Raw genomic sequence first — 15092 nt, 5'->3', positions numbered from 1 at the left:
CGTCGGTGGTTGGATGTGGTGAAGGATTATGATTGTGAGATCCTTTACCATCCAAGGAAGGCCAATGTGGTGGCCAATGCTCTTAACCGCAAAGCAGTCGTGGCTCCGGTCTGGGATATTTGTCTGAGGATTATAGTGATTACTCCGCTTTCTGGGGCGGATTTGAGAGGCACATATCGAGACTATGAAGGAAGAGCACCGAAAGAGTGAGTGCATTGTGGGTCAAGTGGTTTCTTTCGTTTATGATAATCGGGGTTTATTGACTCTCCATCGGAGAGTGTGGGTTCCATATTGGGGTGGTGTGCGCCAACACCTGATGAAGGAGGCACACAAATCGAGATTCTCCATTCATCCTGGGGCGACGATGATGTATAGCCATCTTCATCTTGACTATTGGTGGTCTTGCATGAAGCAGGATGTAGCTTGGTACGTGGAGAGGTGCTTGACTTGCAGGAAAGTCAAGGCCAAACATTAGCAACCTCGCGACAAGATGCAGCCGTTGGATTTTACCTTTTAGAAATGGGAGGAGATTACCATGGACTTCATTACGAAGTTGCCTCGCACTGCGCACGGTGTGGATTCGATTTGGGTCATTGTGGATCGTTTGACCAAGAGGGTGCATTTATCCCGATCCAGGAGAGTATATCTGAGGAGAAGTTGGCTTAGGTATGCATCAGGGAGGTCGTGGCACGGCATGGGGTGTCGGTTTCTGTGCTTTCTGACAGGAAGGTCCGGTTTAGTTCCAGATTTTGGAAGAGATTCCATGACGAGTTGGGTAGTCGTCTAAATTTCAGCATGACCTTTCACCCATAGCCGAATGGTCAGAGTGATCAGAACATCCACAAATTGGTGGATATACTGCGGGCGTGTGTTCTGGACTTTGGAGGTAGTTGGGATACGTATCTTCCGTTAGCAGAATTTCATATAACAATAGCTACCATGCCAACATCGATTGACCTCCTTTTAAGATGCTCTATGGGAGGAAATGTAGGACTCGATATGTTGGGGTGAGGTCGGTCAACGAGTCATGGGGAGTACTGAGGTGGTACTCAAGACGACCGAGTTGATTCAGCAGGTTCAGAACAGACTTCAGACAACTCAGAGTGGGCAGAAAAGCTATGCCGGCAAGCGCCGATCAGACTTGGAGTTTCAGGTTGGGGATATGGCTCTCTTGAAGGTGTCACCTTGGAAATGTATTATTCGATTCAGGAAGTGGGACAAGTTCAGCCCCAGGTATATCGATCCTTTCAGTATCATAGCCCCGGTGGGCAGGGTAGCGTATCGACAGGATCTTCCGGAGGATGGAGGGTGAGTACACTGGGCGTACATTATATACACATGGTGTACTCGCTGCATGCGTGCCATCGGAGGATCCTCGGTGTACGCTGGGCGTACCCATGCGTACGATGGGCGTAACCAAGCCAGGGGCAAACCTTAAATTTTAGGGTTTGTACCCTATTTAAGGACCTTAAGTCCCTCAAGTCTCTTACCTTTTCAGCCTCCATTGCTCTTGTAGTGCAAATCTTAAACACTAAGTCACCTTGAGTGAATTTATGAGCTTTCTTGAGTGTTTGTGGTGTTCTTTAGTGACTTTGAAGGAGAAGGAAGCTTGGGAAGAAGCAAGGACGAGGAAGGACCTTGTAGATCCAGAAGTTTGGCACCATTTCTAGCCCATTGAAGGTATAAAGTTTGAAACTTGATCATTAAAAGCTTACATCTAGGTTTAGGGTAGAAAATGGTATATTTTGGTCCCATGGTTTGGATCCTTGGAGTATGAGCAACTTCAGACCATATAAGCAGTCCTTTTGGACTCTTGGTGGTTTTTTGGGTCATAAAAAACTTATCTTGATGGTTAAGCCACAACCATGCATGTGTTAGTAGCCATCTAAGTAAGTAAATAGACTTAATTCATGGTTTGAGCCCCATCCATTCATGCTAAGACATAAAATTTGAAACTTTATGGCTTAAGGCGTCATTTCAATCTTGGATCTAAGTTTTGGACGTTAGGTTTTAATGGATTAAGACATGGAAGTGGGGTTGGGTTTGCAGACCTGTACGCCATGCGTACTCAAGTGTACGATGCGTGTACTTGGTCATCACCCGAACTCCTGGTCAACACCAGTGAACGCTAGGCGTATAAGCCAAGTACGCCGCACGTACGCAGTCAGTGGGTCTAGATGATTTTGGGCTCGTTTGGTGTTGGGGTTTGGACTTGAGTAAGTTGGGCCTCAGGCCCACATGATTGTAGTCGGTCATGTTCGGGCCGAAGGCCATGTTTGGGGTTCTTGGGCCATATTGGGCCTTAGAGGCCCTATAGTGGGCTTGGGTGCCTTTTTGGGTTTTTATGGATTTGAGCCTTGGAGGAAAGGAGGCCCAATTAGGCAGAGGTAAAGGAGCCCATTTGCCTTAAGTTAAGAACTAGGGTTTTGGACTTTCGGGTTAGAATGTGACCTAATTTCTAATTAGGATTTTAGGCTTATGCGACAGGGAGAGGAGTTTGTGAGTTATCCGCTGAGTGCGATTTGATACCTACAGTCTGAGGTGAGTCTTCCTTCACAGTTTCCATGGGTCGAAGACACCCTGGCCGGCCAACTAGTTTATGTTATAGTGTGATGATTGTCTTTGTGACAATTGTCAGTTATGCCTATATTTGCTTGATGACTCCGTGATTTCTGTTATGAGATTATGTGGTAGTAGTAGGGGTGAAATAGACCTGGTATACGGCTGAAATAGACCGAAAGGGATTGCAAGCACCCATATATGCTTGATAGTATCCGGTTGAAATAGACCGAATGAGTAGGCAAGCACCCAGATATGTGTAACATCCCAAAAACATGATCCAAAAATTTCGTTTTTTTTAATTCAAGTAAAACCAGTATTCCAAAAGATTGTTCATACAACCCAATAAAGTAAACATGTCAAACATCATGAAAATCAGAGTGTGTCCCATAAAATGAGTTTCCATATGGTGTGTGCAATGAAATCATACCGAGCCCTTCCCCTTGGAACTAGAAGTACCTAAAATATAAATTGAAAAACATAAGCACAAATCTTAGTGATTTCCCCAAACTACCCCATACCATACATAATAAATCACATACTGGGCCCCCTCCCGTCATCGGGCCCCGCCCGACATCGAGCCCCGCTCAGTTTACAGATTTGTCATTCTCAGGGCTTGCCTGTCACTGGGCCTCGCCCACTACACACATACAATACAAATAACAATATCATGCTAACACATATAAGGATCATAAACACTAGCATATGTCCAGTCATCGGGCCTCGCCCGACATTGAGCCCCGCCTGGTATACATAGCAACACACAACACATGCAAGGGTCACACATACTCCTAACATCCTAGCATAATCAATAAGGGTCGACATTTGTGCCTTAGACCCAAACCCCTCATATGAGCCTTACCCTAAATCCCAATAATTTTTCCTAAGTCCAAAGCTTGATTTCAGATGGCCCAATAAGGCCTAAAGAAACAAGGTCCAAAGAAGTGACCCACCCGAGGCCCAAAAGATGCGAAGCCCAATCTGACTAAGTACGCGGGGCATACTCAGCTGTACGCTAAGCGTACTCGTTGCATGGCTTGTACGCTGCACGTACTGAGTTGTACGCCGAGCGTACTCCTCTATTAAGCCAATTCTTCCATTAAGCTCTTAATGCTTAAGTCTAACGTTCCAAAACATAGATCTGAATCCCAAAGAGTATCTAGAACCATAATGTCGCTAACTTGGTGACTTTACATGCCCCAAAAGGTCCCAAATTCGATTTATAACATTCTACTTTCATAAAAATGGCCATAACTCAAGAATGGATGGATCTAAGGTTCAGAAATGACAAATTTATGAATCTAGAACCAAAAGAACACCAAGAGTGGCAACTCTAAGCTTTAGAAATGATATAAAGCCACAAGATCTCATATATGGTGCCAAAAGGGCCCAAAACTCAAACCAAAAGAGATCTAAGCTTATAAAGAGCAAGGTTAAATCTTTATACCTCAAACAATATAGAAAAGGAGCAGATAATCCGCATCTACAAGCTCCCAGTCTTCCAATGAAGCTTCAAGATGATCTCCTTCCTTCAAAACACCAAAAATACACCCAAAAGACCTTCTAAGCTCAAGAACACTCAACTATGGAGTTAGGGTTTCGAGTATAGGGCTAGGAGGACAAAGGAGGCTGAGTAAATGAGGGTCTTATGTCCATAAAGATGATAATATAGTGGCCAACCCCGAAAACTAGGGTTTTCAAAAGTCATGACGTACGCCCCATGTACTCTTCTGTACGCCCAGTGTAGGCTAAGCGTACTACTTGGTACGCCCCGCATACTCGCTTTACAGCTTGTACGCTAAGCGTACCTTGTGGTACACCCCGCGTACAACTCAAGGACCAAAATGGACAATTTAATTAATGCAAGGGCAAAATAGAAACTTACCAATATTCAAGAGTTACATATGCTTGGAAGTATCCATTTGAAACAGACCGAAGGGGTAGGCAAGCACCCAGATATGCTTGGCAGTATGTTTGTTTAGTATATGGTATTTTGGGGAACTCACGCAACTTTGTGCTTATAGTTTTCAGTTTATGTTTCAGGTATTTCCAGTTCGAAGGGGAAGGGCCCGGAATGATCGCACTGCATCACTCTATGTTTTTCCGCACTTAGTGATTTTGGGAATTTGTACTCTGACAACATGTTACAATTATACACTTTCGTCTATTATTATATGAGTTTCTTATGAATTGAATGAATTTAAATACAAAATTTTATCTGTATTTTTGGGATGTTACAAGTTGGTATCAGAGCCTTGGTTTGAGGGATTTAGGCATACTCTCCGGTGTGCCTGGACTCAAATCGAGGGTTTGGTAAGTTTTTCAGAAAAGAAACATTTTAAACTAAGGATTTTAATAAAAATGCAACGGTCTGTGATGCGTGCAATCAGCCGAGCTCAAGTAAATTTTCCCAAAATACCCATACAAGTTATATGCTATGATATAAGAATTGCATGTTAGATTAGGGGCTAAGGGTCTGCTTAGAATTGCATGATAAAATGCTAGGAGAGATGCCTTTATATGCCTATCTGTATGAGCTTTTAGATTGCGTGCTAGTATCAGATCAGTTACTTGTTAGGATGTCTTGTATAGGGTGTGTTTGAAATTGAATTGGCTGATGCTCGAATATTACATGCTTTGTGCTTTAGGAAATTCTGTTGGTGCTAACTAAGTACTGGATGAATGTGTTGGGTTACATATTATTGCGATTGGATAATTTTAGAAGGATGGGTTTAACTCTATTATGCAGCTCTTGTTTGAGTCCAACCGTTGTAGTATGGCACCTGTCATTCGAAGAATTATCTAGTACGAGTATTATGTAATTGTGTTCATGCAGTAGTTAGGTAGTAATTTTATAAGTTCCTTCTGCAGCTGATAGCAGAGAGGGGTGAGGAAAGGAGTCTTAGGGAATCCCTATGAGATGTTTGGTGCATAGGACACCTCATAGTTTAAGAACATATTAGTTGGGAAGGGTAACTTGGAGGAGTTGAGGTAGCCCTTGAGGAGGGTATAAATAGGTGTGGAAGGTAGTATGGGCTCATACTACTGAAATAATAGGATTTATGCCCGATGCCAGGAAGACCACGATGAATCTAGGGAACTCGAGAGTGCGAACCTTCTCGTGTGTATGCTATATGTTTATGTGGTTATGTTTCGGTACAGTGATGACATGTCATGGAGCGGGAGGTTTAGGATCTGGATCTAGTTCAGGAATGGTCTCCGAACCAATTGATGACAGTTTACAAGAGTTCATTACATCTGAGATTAGGAGAGGCATCCTTGATGCGACCCCTATGATGTTCGGGTTGATCACGGAGGGTATGACGGAGTTGATGGAGGATCGTCTTCGAATCTTCAGGGTCGATCTGGCCGCTAGCCAGTCGGGTGCTCGCACACTCTTCTTCAAGGATTTCAGGGGATGTGGGGCATTAGATTTCTTTGGGGTGAAGGACTCTATCGTAGCCAGGTGTTGGATAGCCGACATCGAGTATGCTCAGATGACGAGCTTTTGCCCCGGGGGGGTCGAAGGTCAGGTTTGTTGTATGATGTTTAAGGAAGCGAGTCTGGGATTGGTAAGAGCAGGTCGGCTATGCTTTGGGAGCCCTGTCCATTGAGGCCATGACCTGGCCAGATTTTGTTGACCAGGTTTCTAGCAGATTTTTCACCGGCTGTTGAGGTATAGCAGCTAGCTAGGGAATTTCTTGATATGAGGCAGATGACTGAGACTGTGGCAGAGATCACCACCAGTTCAGAGATAGGGCATTATTGGTATCCCAGTATGCAACTGATGAGGAGATGAGGAAGACCCGATACCATGACATGCTGATATCTGACATTAGGGAGTTCGTTAGTTTTTCTACCTGCCCGACTCTGGATAATATGATATCCAAGGCGCGGGAGTGAGAGATTGATTTGGAGCACTTAGGGAAGATGAAGGAAGATCATGGGCAGACAGTTGGGGTTTCAGCAAAGAAACCCAAGTGTTTCGACTCTTGGTCGAAGGGCCAGCAGGGCCGGAGCCGCTGTGGCAAATGCGGCAGGTCGCATGACGGGGTTTGTAAAGCGCATGGTTCTGGCTACTACAAGTGCGGCAATACAGAGAACTTTAGCAAGGATTGTACTTCTTCTATCACTACTTCATAGACATCAGACCTGATTTGCTTTCATTGCAATCAGAGGGGCCACAAAAAGGCCAACTACCCGAGTCTAGCATCCGGAGGACTAGTGCTAGTACCTACTCTAGCGACCCTACAGATAATAGATGGACGCTAGGGCAAGGTGAATGCTCTTGTGGTGAGGAGCCAGGCCTTTCAGTTGATCGCTGAGGAGGTGCGAGTTGTACCATATGTGGTGACGGGTATGTCTCTTCTCCTTAACTCTTTAATTATGTTGATTTCGTTACTTATATTCTATGTGTCTTGTTTTTGGATCCTTCTTTGTGAACGGTATCACTGCACTGGTATTATTTGATTCGGGGGCTACCCGATCTTTCGTGTCTCTTACGCTCAAAAAGAGGTTTGATAGAGATATGGGTGAGCTGCATCATCCATTAGAGGATGAGATTGCGAATGATCGATCCGTCCGAGTATCAAGGGTTCATCGGGATTTTGTTCTGGAGTTGTTCTGCGAGCGGTATCCGATCGATTTGGTTCCCATTCCTTTGCGCGGGAACAAGGTTATAGTGGGGATGGATTGGTTGAGCCCCAATGGGGCGATGATTGATTGTGAGCACTAGCTGGTACGTGTTCGGACACCAAGTGGGGAGAGCTGGTGGTCCATGGAGAGCGCGCTCAGCGCGGGCCGGTCCTAAGGTCAGCCGCTAGAGCCAGATGTTATCTTCATCAGGGCTGTTCTAGGTTCGTTGCCTATGTTATGGATACCCGGGACTATGCTCATTTTTTTAGCTCCTAAACTTTTTATTATTGTGAGTTTTGGAACTTAGTTGCAAAAATTAGTAAATTGCTTCTCTTTCTCGATGTTTCCTCCACCGCCTCACTCTACATCTTCTTCTTTCGCTGCTTTCATCTTATTTTCGTCCATTAACTTCGCTTTTATCTCTCCTGAAAACAACACCAAAATCGCTTTCATCGGTGTAACTGTGCTCTTCCAGGTACAACACATGCTCCAACCCCTGTTACTCACCAAGCCATGAATAGAAACAAGTGTTTTGTCCATCAATGTTGGAATCAAGAGTGGTTACAGATCAATAAGACTAGAATAGTGGTTGCGGAAAGGCAAAGAAAAAAATATATGGTATGAAACATTAAAATACTAAAAATACCCTTCACTATAGAATCTACACCTAATAGTTAAATGTTGAATATATGACAGAAAGAAGGGACTGAAGCTTTGGAAGAATAATCTTGGATTGTAAAGTAGCTACAGTTTGATAAAAAAATTAACAGCTAAAGCTAAAGTTTGATAAGTCTTACTTTAAGGTAATGCAGTAACAGTTCTTCATTATTATTATTTTTGTTATTTAATCTACTAAGTTGTAAGGAAAATAAATAATATTAAAGAATATGTAAATAGGAGATTAAAGAAACAAGAGATGAAGATTTCCAAAATGAAGGACAGGCCCTGGTTCATGTGATTTCTCCGGTGCAGCTATGGTGGTCACTGCCGATCCAAGTTAGTCTCTCTCTCTCCTCTTATCACCACACCCAAACACACAAGTTCCAATCTATCAATTTTGTGATTTGGGAACATTTGTTTTTAATTATGTTATAATATTAAAACAATAAGCTTGCGTTTTGGGACTCATTATTTGATCACTATAATATAAAGATGTCATAATCAATTTTACATGTCTGTAATTTCGATACATACTTTTCTATTATCTGAATAGATTAAGACTATACTTGCCATTTCTTTTTATTTGATTTATGGTCATCTTCATACAATTAAGAGTTTCAATTTATCGACCTTTCGATGGTCACAATTTATCAAATACTTGATTATTTAATTATTACAATTTCAAACAATATATTCTACAACCCATTATCACTTTCAGTTACTAATTAATAAATATCATTAATTAGCTTTGTAATCACCAATTCGTATATAGCTTTTGTTTCGAGTCAGGATTATTTTACGGTTAGAGGAGAGCCCGATTCTAAACCAAAGTTCGAGATGAAGACTGTTGCAGCAAAAACTACAAATGATATTGGATCAGTGAAGGAAGATGAGGAAGTAGTTGCAGAAAAAACAACCTACGAAACCTATGGGGGTACAATTTTAAATGTCATCAAATCCTTCATTTGTCTATGGTTTACTATGAGCTTTGGGTTCATAACTGGTGTAACACCTTACGACTATTAAAGTTTTATAATCTTGTAAATGTTAAATATATGTTCTTTCCATAGTGATCTGTTTCAGGAAATCTAATTATTCATTTCATATCTTTTATCATTCAAACACACTGGTAAAATTTGAAAAATATATTTTACTTATTAAGTTCATTATTAGTGATATAACTCATAGTAGTTTATCTAAAATCAAGGTCTTATTGTACCAGATCAACACATTTTTTTTCTAGAAAACATGGGTCTCTCAAGTCTTCCATTCTATGTTGGTAATCTTCATGGTGATATTCATGAAAGAGAAATTGAATATTTGTTGTACAAGGTTCCCTTTGATATCTCTTTGTAATACATTGTTTACTCTAAAACTAAGATATCACCATTTTTTATATTTCTTTTGTTTTTTCCCTTTTTTCATTTCAGATCCTCACTGAAAGTACGTTTTAATCTTGGCTTCTGATGGACTGTGGGATGAGGTATACAACACATATTACTTATATTTTGTAAACTTTAGACAAAATTACAGAAATTGTTATTGTGCTTGGCAAAAAAACCACGTTAATACCCTTATGAAGAAAAATAAAGGCCAAAAGGTCATTTTTTCAAACACTTCACGACACTTCTCTGATAGAGTTAGTGACGAGTGATGGGTTTTATAGATTATAAAATAATTCATGTGGCGGAAAAATACGTATCCCTTAAGTTCACATGCAACCTAGAAAGGATCTATATTTTCTCTATTGATAGCAATAACCTATGAATATCAAGAAACACTAGAGAGAGGCTATGAAAATCGAAATTAACATAATGATTAGGGATACATAACTTTTGATTACTATAGCAAATAATCAAATCAAATCCTCTTAAAGTTCCTTGGAAAGCAAGCACCAAAAGGATGATGGCTCTAATGGCTTACACCCAAAACCAGAAACCCTAGAATGAGGAGGAAAGAGGAGATATGAGGGAAATTTTGTTTCTATGCCTTTAGGTAATGCCAGGAACAAAATATACAACCCAAGGGGTCCTATTTATAGTTTAGGTTGAATTAATTAAATAATATATTAAATGATAATTCAAATCATTTCCTTTTATGCAACCAAGAGGCTTCCAAAAACCTTGGGAAACCCTCCAAAACCGTCCATACCATGGAGGGTTCTAGAATTGCTCATTTTGTTCAACTATTGAACAATTATAATTCATTGCTTTCACCTTTAATTAATTCCAATTAATCCAGAATTTATTCCAGATTAATAATTAATAAATTATAATTGATTTCACATTAATTTATTAATCATATAAATTAACAAATCAACCATTTAACAATTGATATCATATTAATTTATTAATCACATAATAAATTAGAAAATAAAATATCTATTTCCAATAAATACATTAATGACATAATATATTAACAAATCATTTTCCCATAATTCCCATTTAGTTTATTAATCATTTAATAACCTAATAAATTATATTTCTCTATCCTAAGATAAATTGTATCTATTTTTGGTCATGAGGGCAACCCAAAAAGGACTTTGCTTTTAATTACAAGAATATACCAAATCAGTTACTAGCTTAGACACCTTAATCCAATACTCTCCCACTTGGATAAGTCTGTAACTACGATTGTAAGTATAGACCTTAAACTAAACAACAAAGAGTGCTTACCAAAGCCATTGTCGAACTCTGATTCAAAATCAAACGTTAGACCTAAGATAACTGATCGGGTATTCCTTTGTTCTACAAGATATCCTATGAACCGAGTCATTGATTAAATGATCAACCTCATGTTCATTTGTTATGTTTCCCGATTTCCCGATTTGTGATCAAATTTCAGACTACAAAATTGAACACATCAATTTAATCCGGACCAGGCGCCTGGTTTTTCATAGATCAACTCAAATCACCGAGGGGCCCAAAGATATCACTTTTCCTTATTCAGGAAAAAGGAACTGATATGTAAACTACGAACTATATATCTCTGGTTTAAGAATGAAAGATATTATCGTCTTAGAATTGCTTGTGATTAAATCCATGAGATAATCTCTAAGTGTGGGTTTCTCCAATACTTAAAATCTCTATTTTCAAAGTACTCATGGATATTATAGCAATTCCAATTCAAATGTATTAACCTCAATCAACAATCTACAATCAATTCATTACAATCTTAATTCACTACTTACTTCCGAAAGTATGAAAAGCTATGGAATTTTGAATAATATTAAAATTACTCAGGGAAGTAAAACATGCAAAGTGAAACACAATAATAAATTAATTAACTATGGCATCATACCTATTGATTATAAATAAATCCCCATTATTTAATCTCCATAAATATTATGAATTTATTCATTGCATAATATTTCGAGAAATAAACTAACCACTTGAATTAAATAACATAAATCATGTCATGTTATGAACATGCATACTATGCCTCTTGATGGTCCTTCCTTTGTGAATAGATCGATTGGACATTAGTCCAATGATGCTCATTTCATAACTCCAAATTCTTATTACTAACTAAGATGTAGTGGAATTTCATCTTTATATGCATTGTCTTTATATGATGTTAAGATTCTTAAATCATAGAGACTGAGCCTTCAACATTATAGAATGACCCACTGGAACTTGTTATTAGAAACAATTCCATGGTTATGAAGTCTCAAATTCAAGATACACTCCATGAACACTTCTTTTGCATTAAAGTTTCGAACTCACATGTAGATTTTGCAAACATCTCCCATTATGGAAACATTTCCATATTCCCATTGATGGGTTTTGAGTACTATAACATCCTTGTGGTGTACATACGAACCTAATGCTTTGGATCTAAGTTTTCTCTAGTTATACATGAAATATTATTTTTCCAAAGCATGAAGCCAAAGTAGCATACAAATTTGATATTTGAATCATAAAAAACTAGTTAGATGATTGCCTCTTGTTGCAACTTGTAGAAGTTGGCATTTCAAGAGCTTAGCACCTCAAGTGTGATGCCTCAAATGTTTCACAAAACACCACCAACAATTGGATGACAATGAGAGAGAGCTTGGAGCACCAAAAATCGGCTATATCCTCTTAGAATACTCTTGGTGCCGATTTTAGGGGGTTAGTGGTTACATATATAGTGTAGAATTCCAAGAGTCACTTGTAAACCCTAATTCTTACACTTATGCTTATGTTCCAACAATTGATTTGGATTAACACTTCATGGACTATCTCATAAGCTTAGTCCATCACAAATCAATCATCGATCATTAGCCCAAACCATATGTATCACTGATTTACATAATCAGCCCCCGTTAATTTAATCAGTCTCTTTTGATCATTAAATTAATTCCAAATTAATTCTTGATCAATACTAATTAAATAATATGATTTCTCAATTAATATATTATATTTATAATATATTAATAAATCACAAATAACCTCTTTCTCAAATATCCATCCTATCAAATTTTTCTGGTGAATGCAACCCAAAATGGACCATGCTACTATCGGGTCAAGTACATACCAATTATATTTATGGGCTTAGACACCTAATCCAACAGTCTCCCACTTGGATAAGTCTAATAACTATAACTGCCAATTCAACTTCAAAATCCGATTAACAATCGTAGCTCTCAAAAGCCGCTGTCAACTCTGGTCAATAACGCGTCCTTTAGATAAGGAATCATATAATCCTTTGTTCTTCAAGATATTTATGGGCTTGTACTAATTACTTGTTAAATTATACACAACGATACGTTTTATAACATCAAGTTATTGATGCGTTTTCGTACTATCAATGCACAACCAACTCATATATCTTGGTTTGAAGACTATACAATATTATCGTCTCACAATCACTCGTGATAAATTCCATGAAGTGATTCATGTGAGTGTGGGTTTAATCCAATACTCAAATTCTTATTTCAAGAGTACTCATGAATGCTGTAGCAAACTTTTGCTATGTCTAAAACAACTTGGACAATCTACAAACCAATTCATGACAGTCTAACCTCATAGCTTACTTCCAAAGTATGATCATTGTGGATAGTTTGAATAATCATATTTTCTGAAAGTCAAGACATGCAAAAGTGAAACATAAAATAAACAATTGACAAAAGACAATAAACTTTACTTATAAATAAAATATTATTATTTATTCATTAAATGTCAGTTACATTTATTTATTACAACTTTCTTACTGTCTATCTAATTACTAAAACTAATATCGTCCCTCAGGCCAATGCTCTTAGCATGCTGCAAATGCTTAACCCTACTCAGTCCCTTCAAAAGGGGATCTACTGGGTTCTGCTCTGACGATACCCTCTTTACTACGAGGAGTCCTTCTTCTATTTGATGTCTTATGAAGTAACATTTTCCGTCGATGTGCCTGGATCCGCCATGATCCCTCGGTACCTTGGTTACGGCGACCGCACTCTCGCTATCACAGAAGATCTCCATAGGCTCCTTTACAGCTGGTACAACTCCAAGGTCTCCAATGAAGTTCTTTAGCCATATCGCCTCCTACGACACTTCACTTGCTGCTATGTACTCTGATTCGCATGTTGAATCAACTACAGTCTCCTGTTTGGAACTTTTCCATGTTACTGCTCTTCCATTTAGGGTAAACACCCAGCCCGACTAAGAGTGGAAATCATCTCTGTCTATCTATAAACTGGCGTCACTATACCCTGTCACTCTCAAGTCATCACTCCCACCGAGGGTAAGGACCCAGTCTTTAGTCCTCCACATGTACTTAAGAATGTTCTTTACTACAGTCTAGTGAGCTCTACTAGGATTCCCTTGATATCTTCTAAACATGCTCAAAGCAAAGGCCACATCAGGGCGAGTTTATGTTATAGCATACATGATCGAGCTAACTGCGGAAGCATATGATACTCGACTCATCTCTGCTATCTCGGCATCGGTACTCGGGCTTTGAGTCTTACTCAATTTGGTATTGCTCTGGATAGGTAATTCTCTTTTCTTGGAATTCTCCATGTTGAAACGTTTCAACACCTTGTCCAAGTAGGTACTTTGACTAATTCCTATTAGTCTTTTACTCCTATTTCTCAATATCATTATCCCTAGAATGTAAGCAGCTTCTCCAAGGTCCTTCATAGAGAAACACTTTCCAAGCCAGGACTTAACCTCCTGCAAGGTTGGAACATCGCTTCCTATGAGAAGTATGTCAACCACATACAACACCAGAAAGCTAACTACACTCCCACTAGCCTTGACATACACGCAGGACTCATCCTCGCTTCTCGAAAAACCAAACTCTTTGACTTTCTCATCAAAACAAAGATTCCATCTGCGAGATGCTTGTTTCAATCCATAAATGGATTTCTCAAGCTTACACACTCTATTAGGGTACTTCGCATCGACAAAACCCTTTGGCTGACTCATGTATACATCTTCAGCCAACTTGCCATTTAGGAAAGTGGTTTTGACATCCATTTGCCATATTTCATAATCATGAAATGCAGCTATGGCTAGCATAACCCTTATAGATTTGATTTTGGCCACTGGTGAGAAGGTCTCGTCATAGTCAACTCTAGGAGTTTGAGTAAAGCCCTTCGCAACCAATCGCGCCTTATATGTGTGTACCTTCCCATCCATGTCAGTTTTCGTCTTAAAGATCCATTTGCACCTGAACGTCTTACGACCAGGTACATTGTCAACCAAGTTCTAAACTTGATTGCCATACATGGACTGAATCTCGTTGTCCATATCCTCTTTCCATTTTGCGGACTCGGGGCCCGCCATGGCTTCCTTGTAGTTATTAGGCTCATCCAAATTTACCAGCGTACTATCACTGATAAACGTATCACAATCTGTAGTAATATGGAAACCATAAAACTCAGGTGCCATTCCAACTCTACTGGAATGTCTCCCAGGTAAGGACTGGTCAACTGGTTCAACAGTAATTTCCTCCTCGGGTTGAGAACTAGTGTTTGAGGTTCCTTCATCACTTAACTCTTGAAGCTCTTCAAGGTCAATTTGCCTCCCACTGTCCTCTTGACATATGAGTTCTCTTTCGCGGAAAACCCCTCTCCTCGCAACGAAGACAACATTATCACTCGGTTTATAGAAGAGATATCCAAAGGACTTCTGTGGGTAGCTGATGAAAATACAACGCCCACTATGAGGTTCGAGCTTGTCGTGAGTCTCTCGTCTTACGAAAGCCTCGCAACCCTAAACCTTGTTATGTGCCAATGAGGGAACCTTCCCTGTCCACATATC

Source organism: Lactuca virosa, chromosome 7 (assembly GCF_052849685.1).
Source record: "Lactuca virosa cultivar CGN04683 chromosome 7, Lactuca_virosa_CGN04683_v6, whole genome shotgun sequence".
In the NCBI taxonomy this organism is placed as follows: domain Eukaryota; kingdom Viridiplantae; phylum Streptophyta; class Magnoliopsida; order Asterales; family Asteraceae; genus Lactuca; species Lactuca virosa.
Note: the sequence above shows the minus strand (reverse complement) of the source record.